At 34.1% G+C, this 15,673-nt stretch overlaps 1 long non-coding RNA gene across 1 annotated transcript; it reads left to right on the top strand.

Annotated features, from left to right (window-relative positions):
• Window positions 1-2,989: 2,989 nt before the first annotated feature.
• LOC130735549 (uncharacterized) lies at window positions 2,990-3,955 on the top strand. Its single transcript, XR_009018494.1, has 3 exons — window positions 2,990-3,074; window positions 3,590-3,711; window positions 3,847-3,955. It is a non-coding gene; the product is annotated as an uncharacterized LOC130735549 (long non-coding RNA).
• The last annotated feature ends 11,718 nt before the right edge of the window (window positions 3,956-15,673 follow it).

Below are 15,673 nucleotides of genomic sequence, written 5' to 3'. Positions count from 1 at the left end.
AGAGGGAGAGGAACAACCTTGCGATCAGATCTAGGCAAGAAGAAGCACCACCAAAACCCAGCACCCAGCACACCTTGTCATCATCTTCAACATCTCACCCAGAAACTCACCCACCTCGTAACCCACCCCACCCTCACCTGCAACCCACGACAGAAACCACCCCCACCCAGAACCCATCACAACCCACCCCACCCCACCCGCAACCCAGATGGAGGACAAGAGATAGAAGAGGGAAATGGCGCCATCATCTGAGTCTGTTCCGCTCTACCTCATACCACCACCACCACCCCCACCGATTCCCCTTTCGTTTGCTGCTATTATTTTGGTTGTGGGATCCATGAATTTGACAAAATGCAGAAACAAGAGTTTCCTCTCTCTCTCTCTCTCTCTCTCTCTCTCTGTTTCTCTCTGATTCAGATTCAGATTTCAAAGACGGTGAGAGGGGCTTCGCTTCGTGCTTCTCAGTGGAAAATGAAAGTGGGGTGTGGGTTGCTAGTAGTAGCTCTCAGTGGACGATGGCTGAATGGGAGGGGTGGAGAACGACCCAAAACTTGTCTCTTTCGATTTTGTGGTGGTGGAGAAGGAGGAGGTGTTGATAATGGTGGAGAGGGAGGGATCATAAGGGTTGAAGCTGCGGGTTGGTGGAGGGTTAGGGTTGAGGGTGGTGTCGGGTTGAGTTTCCTGGTGGGGTGGGGGTTGGGTTTTTTTTTTGTTAATTTATGATTTGGAATAAAAAATTTAAGTTTTCAAAATTTTCAATTAAAAAAAATTAGAAATGCCACGTGGAAAAGCTGAGTAGGCTAAAGTTCGAGCCACATCATCTGCTGGACCACTTTGTCCTTAATTGAATTAAAAAAAAAAATTTAGGGACCCAATTTGATGCGAAAATTTTTCAGGCCCTGGAATTGATTCCCTTTACAATTCCAAGGGCCTTCTGATGTATTAAGCCTATTATTTATTGTGTTCCGCCCATTTTCTCTATTGTTTTTGTCTTTCCTGGTGTATAATTGTGGATGGCATGTATATTCTAACTATACAACAAATATTAATTCTCATGTCATTTTCTGGGTTTTATTGAGCAGGATGTCACCACAAGTGAGAAACTAAGATGGAGTTCTGATGCCCCTGCAGCAAGGCCTTTCCAACAATGACCTTGTTCAAAATTGAAATTTGGTAGTCTTGCTTACACTTGAGGACGCAAATTTTAATAATTAAGATTTTATGTGAATAGTTGTATGTATGAAGCAAAATGCAAGGACTTGTGATATTGTATTGACTTTAGCAGAAGCATTTGGTGATTGGTCTGTTTCATAAATTAATTATTTGAAGTCAGAAATTAAATGGGTCGTTAGAATTGAATGAGCTTGTTTGTAGTGGAGGATGGAATCAATTTAACACATGTCTTTTCTCTGTCCATTGCCGCCGGAGCTTTGGTCAACCCATCACCGGGCCTCAACTACCCCTAGGGATTAAACAACATGACCTACTAGCATTTTTATTTTTTAATAAAATGATTGTTACATATAATATTTATGTACACTTAATTGACACCTGCAATTAGGGATTTTGGACCCTCAAATTTGTTTCCGTAGCTAGTTTTTTTAACAATAATGATCTTTCTACATATCGTTTTTCAGTCCTCTAATTGACATATTCAATTTGTGGCAGTTTTTGACAATAAAAACTGTGAATTCTTTTTAAGAAAAAGAAAAGAAAGGTGTGACCTTGGTGGTGTAAAACCATCACAAAGTGCATGTAGAAACTTCTTTACAGATGCAGATTGTAGCTGGAGCCGGTTTAAAAATTGCTATTGTCATACCTGCAACAACAGCAACAGTTGGAACCACCACAATTGAGTTTATTATCCTATAACTATCAATAATTATTTATTCACATCTCAAAATGAGGTGGAATAAAGTGGAGGAAGAAAGAGATAGGAAGAAAAGAAAAAGTAAGATTGAGAAAGTATAAGATGTGATAGATGATAAAAGGAGAGAGATAGAAATAAAAATAGGTGGAAATAAAGTGTATAAAAAAAGAGGTGTGTATATATCATTACCCTATAGCTATTTGTTACAAATTTGTTAAGAACGGATTCTTTAGACAAGTCTCTTAATATCTTGTAACTCATTATCATAAGAAACTTTTTACTTCTTTTATTAAAAAAACACCCTTTTCAAATAAAAAACTTGAACAAACAGGCCATAGTGTCGGCTTAGCCGATGAGAGATAAAGTCAGCTTATAGACCGACACTGACTGAAATGGATTTACATCGGCCAATGTGTCAAGTAGGTTGCGTCAGTTTGGAATCGGTTTAATTGACGCAAAACTTGTGTGAACCATCGTCTGCAACTGTCAACTAGAAGCTTTTCTCCAAAATATATTTTGATTTTGAATCAATTGTAGTTCCAAACATGCAATTTATCTTTATGGATATATCAATTGCCTTCTCTCTGTTATAACCAATGTTCTTTCATTTTCATTTAGTGTGTGTTTGTGTTTTCATTGAACTCAATGTGGCTAAATCTTACATTTTTGATCCACGTTAAACTAACATGACAAGTTTTAACTTCTCCATTGACACATTGAAATACTTGAAATCACATTTACGTTTGTGTCAATGCCAAACCATATATACACTTAGACTAAAATATGATTATGGAATGAAAAGTGAAAATAGTACTAGCCATAAATGACGTGCTATTTTTACAAGAAATCACGAGCATTTTAGCAACACAATTTGGACCGCAGTTCTCTGCTGAATTTCAGGGTAACATGTGTGTTCTCCTATTTTCTGCCATGGATTTACCAGGAAGATATAGCTGTCATATTTAGCAAGGCAGACAAGGACAATTTTGGGACGTTGGATATTAAAGAATATCAAGACGTTGTTGGTGACATTATTGAGAGGTACCCACAAGTGGGGATTTATTTAAAGGAGAACCAAATGAAAGATATGGCTACATTGCTAATCAAATATCAGGAAAGCTCTCTTACAGTAGACATTGAGTACTTCAAAGAAGCACTTTCCAAAGTAGATTCCCAGATGAAAAATCTTCCTGCAACAGCTCAGGTACGTGCACATTATATGCTATGTACCTGCAACTGCTATGTATTTTTCAATTACCGACTTAGGAAACCTCCATTTTCATCTGTGACCTTGACATGGTTTTTCATATTAATCCCTGCACTAAAGAAATAGTATGTATTAAAGTCTTAGACCTATATTTGAGGGTAATATGAGTATGTGACTACAAAAAGATAGATAGAGGATTAAGTTGACTTAAAGAAGCCCAAGTGAAGACCTTTGTTCATGTTTTTTCAATGTAAGGGCTAATATGAAAAATCATATCATGATCGGCGATGAAGATGACATGCACTCATTTACTATTAAAGTGTGTTTAGATATCAACTTAATAACATGAACTAACTTTCATCTTAGTCCTAAGAAGAGTTTCATTCGTTTTTTTTTTCGACCTTGAAGTGAGTTCTAACGTCTTTAGTGCCAACATATATCAAACATAGACTATAAAACTTTGTCATATTACTTATGCTTTGGTGGTCGATTCCAATTTTGAATCATTCTAGGTAGCTTCTCAACAAGGCACATATCTTACTGACTGTTTCAATCGCATGGAGTTGTGAGAGAAGTATCCTGAAGGCACTCTTAGGTTCAGGGGTACAGGACGCCATCGGTTTCATCCCTTCAGGTATGTGCAACTTGCTACTTCAACAAAAGTGTCATAAGATATGTTATTTTCCTGTTTTCATACTTTCCAAAGCGTATTGGATCGAGCACATCCAATGATTCAAGATTTTCATTGCCTAATGTTTTTTTTAATTAGTGAAAGGTACAAGCATTCTGGGCAATTTTCTCCTCTGGGAGGAGAAAAGACTACTGCTCAGCTTCCAGGAGATTGGATTTCAATTGGCCATAGTAGCCGGTGGCTCTGGTATTCAGTATACACAATGTATTATTCTATTCCTTATAAACTGTATTTTAGAGGTTTAATAATGGTACTATGTCTTCATCCTCTAACGATTCCCAAAACATGCAGCAAACAAGTCAGCTAGAGAACAAGAGCTTTGGTGGTATCTGACTGGACAAGGAGATTCATATTTGGCAGGGACTCAAGCAAAATCTCAAGATCCTTTTCAAAGTTTGCACTACACTTTAAGGTCTTTATATATAATTCTTGGAAAGACAAGACCTCAAAGGGAAAAGGAAAAAGAACACTGTTTAATTTTTTTCATTCAAACGTATTATCTGTTATAGTATATTCATTTCTACTGACATAATGAATTGAAAGCAAAGTTCTGATGTTTTCTTTGCTTTTCTTTAAAAAAGTTTTGATCTTTACTCCTCAGTTCAATATATGTGTTTTTTGACCACTTTATGATGTTCAATTGACATTGATAGCTACTCTAAATATGATGGTATTGCTTTTTCCTACATGTCCCTCATGCTCCCCATATGATGCTGGTTCTGTTTAATTTTTAAGTTTGGCGTTTAAGTGAAGATAAGGAGATTACCTTTCGATTTCCACTTTGTATGTTGTTCATTTTACTTTTCGATGTTATTGTGATGCAGAAATGATGATTGCTCTTGGTTCTTACTCACATCGGAAGTATGATATACCATTTGTTTGGCACGAGGGACATCAAGGGTGAGGGATTTCTGATGAGTTTGCTAATTTGGCTGATAAAAAAAAAACTCCAAATTCAAAAACTAAAAAATTGCACATGCATTGCATGAGTTTCATCCGGTGTTTTTTATTTGTATTAAGAGACTTATTTCAAATCTCTATTGTCAAATAACATATCTAATAGATAAATAATATTATTTATATTTCGGTACATTACCAAAAAAAATCTTATTAATGTAAACTTTTTATCATCGGTGTAAGTTGAGTCTTGAGGCATAAACTAAACATAATGTTATTATAAAATAATTATAATAACACTTTAAAAATTTTACAATTAAAATGAGTAGTAAAAATAATTATCATAACATATATATATATATATTTTTTATTTGTATTAAGAGACTTATTTCAAATCTCTATTGTCAAATAACATATCTAATAGATAAATAATATTATTTATATTTCGGTACATTACCAAAAAAAATCTTATTAATGTAAACTTTTTATCATCGGTGTAAGTTGAGTCTTGAGGCATAAACTAAACATAATGTTATTATAAAATAATTATAATAACACTTTAAAAATCTTACAATTAAAATGAGTAGTAAAAATAATTATCATAACACTTATATATATATATATATATGTGTGTGTGTAATATTTACATATTAAAATTTTAAATTATAGTAGTGAAAATAACAATTAAAATGAGTAAAATGTGTAACTTACTTAATTCATTTTAATAAATTATAAAATGTTACTCTGTGCATCGCGCGGGTATAACCTTGATTATTTTGATGTAACGAAATATTCTCCAGCACAAACTTCTTAAACTAAGGAGTTAAAGTGTTTTCAGATAGAAAAGTGTTGTATAGTTAACAATTGACTATATATATAGTTCATTATTGCGAATTGAGACTAATGCTACATTATAAGTTGCATGTTATGCTATTAATTTTCTTATCAAAACTTCATTACTTAGTACGTATGATTTTATTTATAAGAACTAAATAAGAGTTTTACTTTTGTCATTTTTATAAGAATTGACTTGCAGTTTGTGGTGCAGCAATTATTTTATGATAAGAGTATTATTTAATTGAACTTTCTCTTTCTTTCTACTCTCTTAAGCATTACTAATACATAGAAAATAAGAAAAACGAGTTAAGGACACTTTCGAAAGTTCAATATTAATTGAGAACAAAATTTATGCAATTAACTACTTTAACTATATTTCTTAACCCGTGTGAATTAGTTTTCGGTTTTTATAAATAGGACCGGATGTAGTAGTTTGGTTTGGTTTTCGCTTAAACTTAGATATTCATTTTAATATCAGCTATGTGATCTTTTTTTCCCGGTCTCCCATGACAAACATTAACCTTTTAGTCATGTGATCTTTTTTTTTGTCTCCTAACCTTATTTGAAAGTCCTAATCTCACTGTTCATGGGGCACTTTTTTTTTTGTCCCCGTTTCATTTGGGTTGGTCCTGTAGCCAATGCTAGCCCTTAGTCGATTGTAGGGGTTTCGTACACCTATGTTTTCAAGTTGTGAACTTCAGAATCCCATCCCACCGTTTTCTGTCGTGATCGCCTCAAACGTTCATCCCAACAGCGAAAATGCCATAGCTCCAATCCGTCCTCCCGTACCTATTCCATGTTATTCTCACAGTTGTATTGTCCTTCCTGTACCTCCCTTTAATGGATTATCGCTTAAAGACGGGTACAAATTTCCTGTAGCAGTCGTTCTCCTCTATTGTTTTTCCATGATTTCCTTCTTTCTTTTACTTTTCATGGGCAATCTCTATGAGAATAATTATGAAGTATTCGAAAGTTGTCCGAAATAAAGCTCACTAATATTGAAGATGTTTCCTCTATCTATGAAACGTACGCGCGGTTAGTTGCTATAACTTTTAGTTAGGTATAAACTCAAAAAAAACTACAGATGAAGCCCCCCGTGCATCGCACGGGTACAATCCTAGTTAGTATCACATTTTTCTGTTGTTGTTAACTTCACAGTTTGCGGTGGTCTACTATAAGAAAATTATCACTTTTTTAAGCAATGTGCGGCGGTTGTAGCTGGAGCCGGTTTAAAAATTGCTATTGTCATACCTGCAACAACAGCAACAGTTGGAACCACCACAATTGAGTTTATTATCCTATAACTATTTGTTACAAATTTGTTAAGAACGGATTCTTTAGACAAGTCTCTTAATATCTTGTAACTCATTATCATAAGAAACTTTTTACTTCTTTTATTAAAAAAACACCCTTTTCAAATAAAAAACTTGAACAAACAGGCCATAGTGTCGGCTTAGCCGATGAGAGATAAAGTCAGCTTATAGACCGATACTGACTGAAATGGATTTACGTCGGCCAATGTGTCAAGTAGGTTGCGTCAGTTTGGAATCAGTTTAATTGATGCAAAACTTGTGTGAACCATCGTAATCGATGCAAAGTGTTAGCTTCAAGCTATTTAGTGACAGCTGATTCCGACGTTGTTTTTTCCAAAAGCTTACGCGATTGACGATACTTAGTTGACATTCAAAAAAAAGTATCTAATGAATTACGAGTTCAATACATCTTGTTTAGTAGAAAACCGTCCTGGTTCGACTTACTCGATTTTGATATTATTGTGACTTCCACTTATCTATTCATCCCAGTCCGGAAAACTAACCGACCGAGTGGTTAATTTTCAAAAAAAAAATGTGTAGCTCCTATAATTATATCATATCTTTTTTCCCGGTTTTTTAATGGCAAAATATCAAGTCGGTTCATTATCTTGATCCTTACCAACAAAATGCTTCAGAGAGTTGAAAATAAGAAAGATTCTCACGAAATGCTAAAGTTTGTCCCCTTCTATTTTTTATTTTATTTTTTTTATATAAAGTCCCCTTCTAATTTTACATGTATACGACCAGGAAAATTAAAGTGGACCTCCCCAGAAGATAATTTTAATGTTCTCGATTTTGCGTCAGGGATTTCATAATTGGGTTTTAACACTTTTCTTGTAGTGTTCCTCATATCTTTGCAGCTCCCTGTTACAATTTGTGATGATCTCGATAGGACATGTCACTCTTTTGTGTGGGGAGATACAACTTGTAATTAGAGAATTCATTGTCTTAGTCTGGGATGGTCTTTGTCTTCCCAAGTTATCACGGGGTTCCGGGCTAAGATGAGCTCATCTAGCTTAGGTTGCTAATTTTGTTGATAATTCTTCAGGGAACTGGAATTTAGAGCTTCTGGATCAATGTGTTCCTCCTCTCATAAACAATTGCTGATTCACCTCCAATTTTTCATATGAAAGGTAATGAGTGGTCTTTTCATGTAGAGATCATAAGCTGTGATGTGACTTAGTACACAATTCTGACAAATTAAGAAGAATTTAATACCAGAGACAGTGGCTTAAGACAGGCGCTTATACATGCTGTCTGAACTTTCAGGATTCATCAGAATATATAGCCATGAATCTTGATGGTTATGATCTAGGATTAGAAAAAGGAGTTTTTTCTCTTTTAGTTTTCTTGTTTGTTAAATTCAACTTTTGGCAGGCATGTTATATTGGCAAGTGATATGATTCCTCTGCATATGGTTCTCTCATTATCTACCGGATTTGAAGTCTGTCTTGGATTGTAAAACAGAAAATGAAACGTTTAATTAATATAATATATATACATCTTAATCGCCTGCCACAATCCACATATATGAAGGACTTTGCACTATGGGGGTCATGGCTCAATATCAGTATATGAGACCCTATAATGGCAATGTCCTAATTTTGACAGAGACCATTCATACTTCATGGTCCTTGTGAACTTGCAGTTTTTAGTTCAATTTTTCTGATACCCTCTGTTTTTTTTTTTCTACTTTTATGTTACTTTTAAAAACTTAAGATAATATTTATTATATAGCCTTAACTTAAAAGAATAATACATGATGTTTTCAAAAAAAGAATAATACATGAGAGATAATTCAATTTAATAAAATAAATAAAAATTGTATCAAGAAATTAGAATGAAAACATTAATAATTCTATTTTGTAATCAGGAAGGGGTTGTTGTTAGCTCAGGATCATAATTTGCAAAGCATCTTGATAGAGTCTGATTGCCATTCAATAATCTATGCTATTAACACCATCTACCTTTCAACCTTTCTCTTGTGGTTGATGAGTAGAGAAGAGGCTGAGCCTCTGTCTCCTCCATTTCCTTTTCTCAAGTTTATAGTGGGGGCCAACATAGATGCTCAAAATTTTGCTAAGTTTTCAATTTCACATTCGGACTCTATTTGATCGGTTGAAGTTTCTGTTAATTTGATCTCAGGCATTCGTGCAGACATTTTACTACTTTTGGAATGAAGTTGAATTTACCCGAAAAAAAAAATTAAATTAGGCAGCCGGTATAGTAAATACTAGGGAAAAAATGCAAATTACTACCTTTATTTTAAGGAAAGTACGTCTATTTAAGATAAAACAAGGGAAAATACATTCGCTAATAGTGCTTAACTCACAGCCGGGGGAAAATCATCCCACCAATACATATTTGGATAATCACTAGCTAAACTTACTAATAGATGGGCTACCTTATTGCACTCTCTCTTAACATGAACTAGCTCAAAAGACCGAAATTGTGAAGGCAATAACTTGTAGTCCTGCATAATCGGCTCCAGCAAGGAGTTCGTCTTCTTTCCCGAGAAGCATAAGCAAACCTCCATAGAATCATTTTCCAGTAGCACCGTCTCAATTTCCACCTTCATAGCTTCATCCATTGCCCACCGGACCGCCATAGCCTCCACTACTGAGGCATCTATGCGTGTGGGTAAGAGATGAGAAGCAGCAAACATACAATCCCCTATGTGGTCTCGAATCACCATACCCAATCCTTGTCTTGTTGCTCCAGCCCATCCTGCGTCGACATTTATCTTCAAGACCCCTTCACTGGGCTTTACTACCTTAACGTTTAGCTTTCGTGTGAATTAACCTCTCACCTCTTAAAAGGTGTATTTATAACCTTAAGCTTTTTAAAGTGTGCAAATCTAACCGTCTGTTAACATTTTCGTTAAATTTTTAATAAAAAAATAGTCACATGACATGCACATGACTTTTCTCTTTCAAAATTACCCCTTGTAAAAACTCATTGCATTCTCCCCCACTCCATCTAAAACCTAGACCAAGCAAGAATTCAATATAAGACCAATGAATTTGGAATAAAAAGCACAAAAAACACAATAGACACGTCAAATTTGAGCTACAACCATATAACCACAACTGAGCATGAAATTATTACACGAGTTCCTTGGACCTTAATACAGATTTTGTATTTGTTAAATGTGGTGAATATTTCAATTCTATTTTCCTATTTACGTTATTTTTTCATTTAGTTGAAATGTTGAATGATTTTGATGACCTTAAAATAGTAATGATGAAGTTAAGTATTTGTAGTTTTCCCAAAATGACTAGAAATGAAAACTGATGTACATAACATGCCTAATGATAAAAGCTACAGAAAAGAAAGAAAAAAAAAAACTAATAGAGTAACAAGTTTTTTAATGTACCAAAAACAAACTAAAAAAAGTAGATGAAAGATTAGGCTACATGAAAAAAAGTAGTACTTAATAAAGTACTAAACTTGGCTATAAGAAAAAATGGTGGAAAAAAATTATGGGACGTCGAGCATTTTTTCATACAACAAATATTTCTTTACAAAGGGTAATTTCAGAAAAGAAAAAGTTATGTTCATGTCATGTGACAAATTTTATTAAAATTTAACAGAAATATTAATAAAAAGTTATATTTGCACATTTCAAAAAGCTTAAGGTTATAAATACACATTTTAAAATGTGAGGAGTTAATTCGCACCGAAGCTAAACGTGAAGGTAGTAATTTCTTTTTTATCTAAATACTATGTAATATGTATATTTAAGAAATTTGTTTTATAATGCAAACTTTATTGAATTCAGATGAAATTGAGATACAACTATACAAGTCCTTTTTACAAAGATTACAATGATACTTTTAAATGACGGAAAGATATTCACATCAAATCTGGATCGACGGCTGAGAGAGAGACATGGCCCCATTACAACCCGTACACCATTGACAAAGGTCACCTTTCAGAATCAGTGAACTATTGTGGGCCGGGTACTGACTTAGAAAAAATCCTGCAATTTAAAGTATATATGCCCTACAATGTCATGGATTGTACCCCGTACATTCCCCTTGTTTAGCTCTAGCTTGGTTCTCAAGCCCTCTCATGCCACAAATTCCCACCATTAATTTTATTTGGTCCTTCTTCCACGAGGCAAGTGGCCGGTAGACTTGTAGTGAAACTTCATCCTTCCTAGTTGGTAGGGACTAAATTCTAGCATGAGAACTTGAGTGTGTAGCTTAAAAAATCAAAATGTACTAAAACAAACAATAATGTACCGTTTAAGGGCAATTTTAGGATCAACCATATTAAAAATTGATTCACACAAACTAAATATTCTTACTTGTAAAGGATGGACCATGCTAATCCATTATTTACAAAATGTTTTTTCTGTGTCGAAATTGATTTGCAAGAAAGTCCTATGGCTTTTCTTCATTCATTGTAAACAAGATGAGGTCTCTCTCAATTGTTAGCTCTTTCAACTTTCTTTAAGTTAAAATTTTGTATTTCTCTCTTTCTATACATATGTATTAAATAGATGGACTCTTTAAATATTTATGATTAAATTAAAGAGGCAAACATAATGTTTTAATTGACATATGTTTTAATTGACATTGTCAATTCACTTGAAAGGATCACAATTTTATAGACAAAATCATGGTTTAATATTCTTAGATTAGTTTATCTTTTGATGGTTTGGGTCTAGATCTATAGACATAAACTGTACTCTGCCAAAAATTGTTCTCTTGTTAGGAATCATGTTGTGACCAGCCATGATAACATATACAGAAAATGATTTCTAGATATCAACATCTCTTCATAGTGTAGACATCTAACAGATTTTTAGTGTGAGAAAATAGAGAGCAGTAATAGAAGTAATTAATATGATTTATGTGTAAAGAAAGAGATTAAAATGAAAATGAAGTGTCTAGTATGTGTCTATACTATTTCAATGGTCAAGTTTCATTCCTGAATATATACATGTGACCTTTCCCCTCAAAAGTAAACAATTTTTTTTACAAACGGATGAAAGAAAAATAAATGAAAATGTATACTACCTTAATTGAAGTCCAATCAGTCTTTCCTAATGCTTCACAGGGTAATAGAAAAAAATTGTGATTCACATTTCAATTTTTTTTAATCTCATTACTCCACATTTTTTCTTTTTATTTCTCTTTACATTTTCTTCACATGCATCATATATTATATCACTTATTTATATTCTTTCTCTTCTTATTTATTTCAAGTAAAAAAGAAATGTCAAACAAAGCATTATTCTAGAAAATAAGACCGATATCTGTGTGAGCTTGCAGAGGTGTATGGAAGGAACTGCACTTGCTCAAGTTTACTTGTTTCCATTCTGATAACTTTAATTTCTATATACAACGAACGGAATCATGATCTCCTATAGCCCAAACGCGTGCGCTTCTAACTGCAAATGCAAATGTCAAAACAATTAATTGAAGTGATAATAATAGCTGCACTTTTGAGAGGAACAAAACAAGGTTAGCTAAAAAATACAAGTTTCCCCTAAGTTTTATGCATAATGATCATTAAACTTAAGAAGTCCATTTCACAGAAACGAAAATTAACAGTTGGAATAATATATGGGAGAGAGTGAGATAGAGAAGTGGAGGCTCAAGGTGATGACAGAAGCCTAGAGAGCACAAAGGAATGACATGCAATGGTGCTTCATCTCCATCTCCATGTGTATGTATATATGTATAAGCATATCATCATCTGTGCTCTCTATCTTCTGTCAACAACCTTGCTCACTAGCTAGCTCCTTCATATCCCTTTTTTCTCAATAGTTCTTCCCACATATTATCCAAAAGAACAAGAAAAGGTCATAACTATATGAAAAGAAACTGATCATAAGAAGGGAATGGGAAGAATGTATTAAAATAGAGAATAAGTAAAGAGACTTGTGTTTGGAACTTTGAAGTGTTGGGTTCCTCACCATCTAAGAGCATCTATTTATAGGAAAAGGGGAAGCTAAATGGCCACTTGAAAGTATGGGGGTGAAATGAAAATAAAGGGCATGAAATATTCCACCATCTATAGCTATCAGCTAGTACCACCAATGACCCTTTCCATGTGTACTCTCAATTTGTAACCGCTTTTCACGAGATAAAATATCCTCAAAAGGACACCCTAGCTAGGCCAGTATTAATAGTGAAAAACATTGCAAACATTCAACAAATATATCATTTTTCATTTTATTTTTTCCTCATATCATATATCACATTTATTACTTATTTTTCTTCTCATCATTTCTCACTTTAAATGTATGTCAGGTGTCTACACTGTACGAATGTCTATGATTTTTTTTTCCTTTCTAACTCATTCACGTACTCCATGCATAGCAATTGGCTATATGTGTACAGAGATTTTAACTCTCAGTCTCTCACCTTAGTTTTCTTATGCTTGTGCTGTGATTTTTGAGGCACTAACAGTGTGTGTTTGAGACCTATAATATTCAAAATAATGTACAGTGCAAGTGGTGTACCACAGGGTCCATCTCCATCGTTCACAACAGTTACTGATATGATATGCACCCATGTGCAATGGGATTTCTGTAAATCTCTTGTGAGATCATCATCATCATCATATTTTTTCCATGCTCGATACTCTAACTTAATTAGCAATCCATCAAATGCTATGCAGAGTTGTTGTGATTTGCAACTATCTTCTTCACTTACTATCAGTAGTCTGTGGGGACCACACCTCAAATGAACCATTGTTGTAGGGACCTTGGCAAGTGAAGCTGCCTTGTGGTTCAGAAAACTGTTGAGCATGTAAAGTTAATGTATGGAGACAAATTAGTCTCTATCTCAATTTTTATTTTCTAGACTTAATTGGAACCTGAGGATTGATGTGGCTTGTGTAACTTGATTTACCCTATTTAGAGCTAGCCATGGCTCTTAAAAGAGAAACCTAACCACACAATGATCCTGTGTACGCATGCATGGTTAGGAAGTCACCATCAACAAGTAGGCAGGCGGTTTCATAAATTTAGGGTAACAGCTGTCATGGAGTTTTTCTCTGTATATATGTCTTCACTAGTTTTGTGTGTGATTTGTATTAATCTTCATGTGTCTCCTACCATGTCCCATGATTCTAATTTTCACTCCCCAAATTGTGTGCTATTTTGTGTCTCTAAAAATTGAGATGTTAATTCAAAATCACCATATAACTTTGTAGCTTGAGTGGTAAAAGTTATGAGACATAAGGATTGGATGAGATGAAAGATGAAGATCCAAAGTTCGAATTAACTTTGAAGAGACTGATTTACTAACATTACTAACAACTAATATTTACCTATAAAAAAACCATAAGACAGATATTGTAATTTGATTACACGCACCACTATTACAGCATTTTTTCCTTTCAATTTATGGAAAGGGTAAAAAGGATAAAAATATTGTTGCAACAAATCATGAGAATCAATTTCACTACAACATTTAATTTTGTTTGCTTTTGGTAAGACTTGTTTATGATAATGGCAAAAAGTATTGCGTAAAGATGTACTAAGATTAATTCATGCATGTTATTCTAACGGGTTTGTTTAAGGTAACACATGCAGTCACAACACTATAAATAAGTGTTTTGTATTTTATAATAGGGATCAATTATTTTGTGATAGTTGTTACCTATTCCACACAATAAGTTATATTATTTTACGGTGTTACCATAGAATATAAGAAATTTTTACAAAAAAGAATAAAGCTAGAATATAAGACCGTCGAAAACGGTTGTATAAAGTTTAGAAAACATTTTTCATGTATATGACTATTGACTATAGTTTTGAACTATTACAAAAAATAAAACATATTGTATATATGTTTGTGTCTGCTGCCTAAAGAGTTTGTTTCATGAAACACCATTTTTTAAACGCTAAATAAATGTTCCTTATTTTATAATGTGGACTAATTATTACGTAATAATTAATGTATATTTCACACAATATGTTATATTTTGTCACAGTGTTGTCATAGAGTACGAGAAACTCACTACAACCTTTTTACTTTTTGTAATAGTTCAAAAGTGTAGTTATAAACACAAAAAGTATTTGATAAATTTAACCCAGCAATTTTTCGATGGTCTGATGCCTATACTAAGGAGTCCAAGAAGAAGAGGACCAGAGCATACCCATATAGTGTGGAAGAAACTGGGGATTAGAGGTTCTATATTTTTATTTTTATTTTGAAACAAGGAGTTGTGTTATTATACTAATTGATTGGTTTGAGGAGGGGTCGTCGCGCAAGATTTGCAGACAACCACCTTCGGCTATTTATGAGACATTGTATTTAGACGCCTGCGTCTAGTTTGTCTATTTCTTTTAGGGAATTGTTATTCAGACTCCACAGCTATTTAGACCCCTCAAAAATTGCAAAAATACTAAATTACTCTTAATGAACAAAAAAATTCCTCACCCCACTCCTTACATTCTCTCTCGTCTCTCCTTACCTCTTTCCTATTTCTTCCACCCACCACCACCCACCACCACCACCACCCACCATCTCCTCCACCACCACCACCACCGCCGCCACCACCACCACCACCCCCTCCATCTTATGTCATTTTTTAAAATTTCAAACATTATGGAGTTGATTCTGTCGTTTTAAATTTTTTCTGCAATTAAACGCACTTTAAAAGTGCGTAGTTAACGCACTTTAGAAGTGCGTGCGTTAACTACGCACTTTTAAAGGGCACGCACTTTATTTGTCACGCACTTCTAAAGTGCGTGAGTCAGGCACTTCTATAGTGCGTTTAATTGCAGAAAAAATTTAAAACGGCAGAATCAACTCTCTAAAGTTTGACATCTTAAAAAATGACATAAGATAGAGGTTGTGGTGGTGGTGGCGGAGGCGGTGGTGGCGGCGGCA

Source organism: Lotus japonicus, chromosome 2 (assembly GCF_012489685.1).
Source record: "Lotus japonicus ecotype B-129 chromosome 2, LjGifu_v1.2".
Lineage (NCBI taxonomy): Eukaryota > Viridiplantae > Streptophyta > Magnoliopsida > Fabales > Fabaceae > Lotus > Lotus japonicus.
The sequence above is the reverse complement of the archived record's forward strand: the minus strand, read 5'-3'. Positions and strand labels throughout refer to the sequence as shown.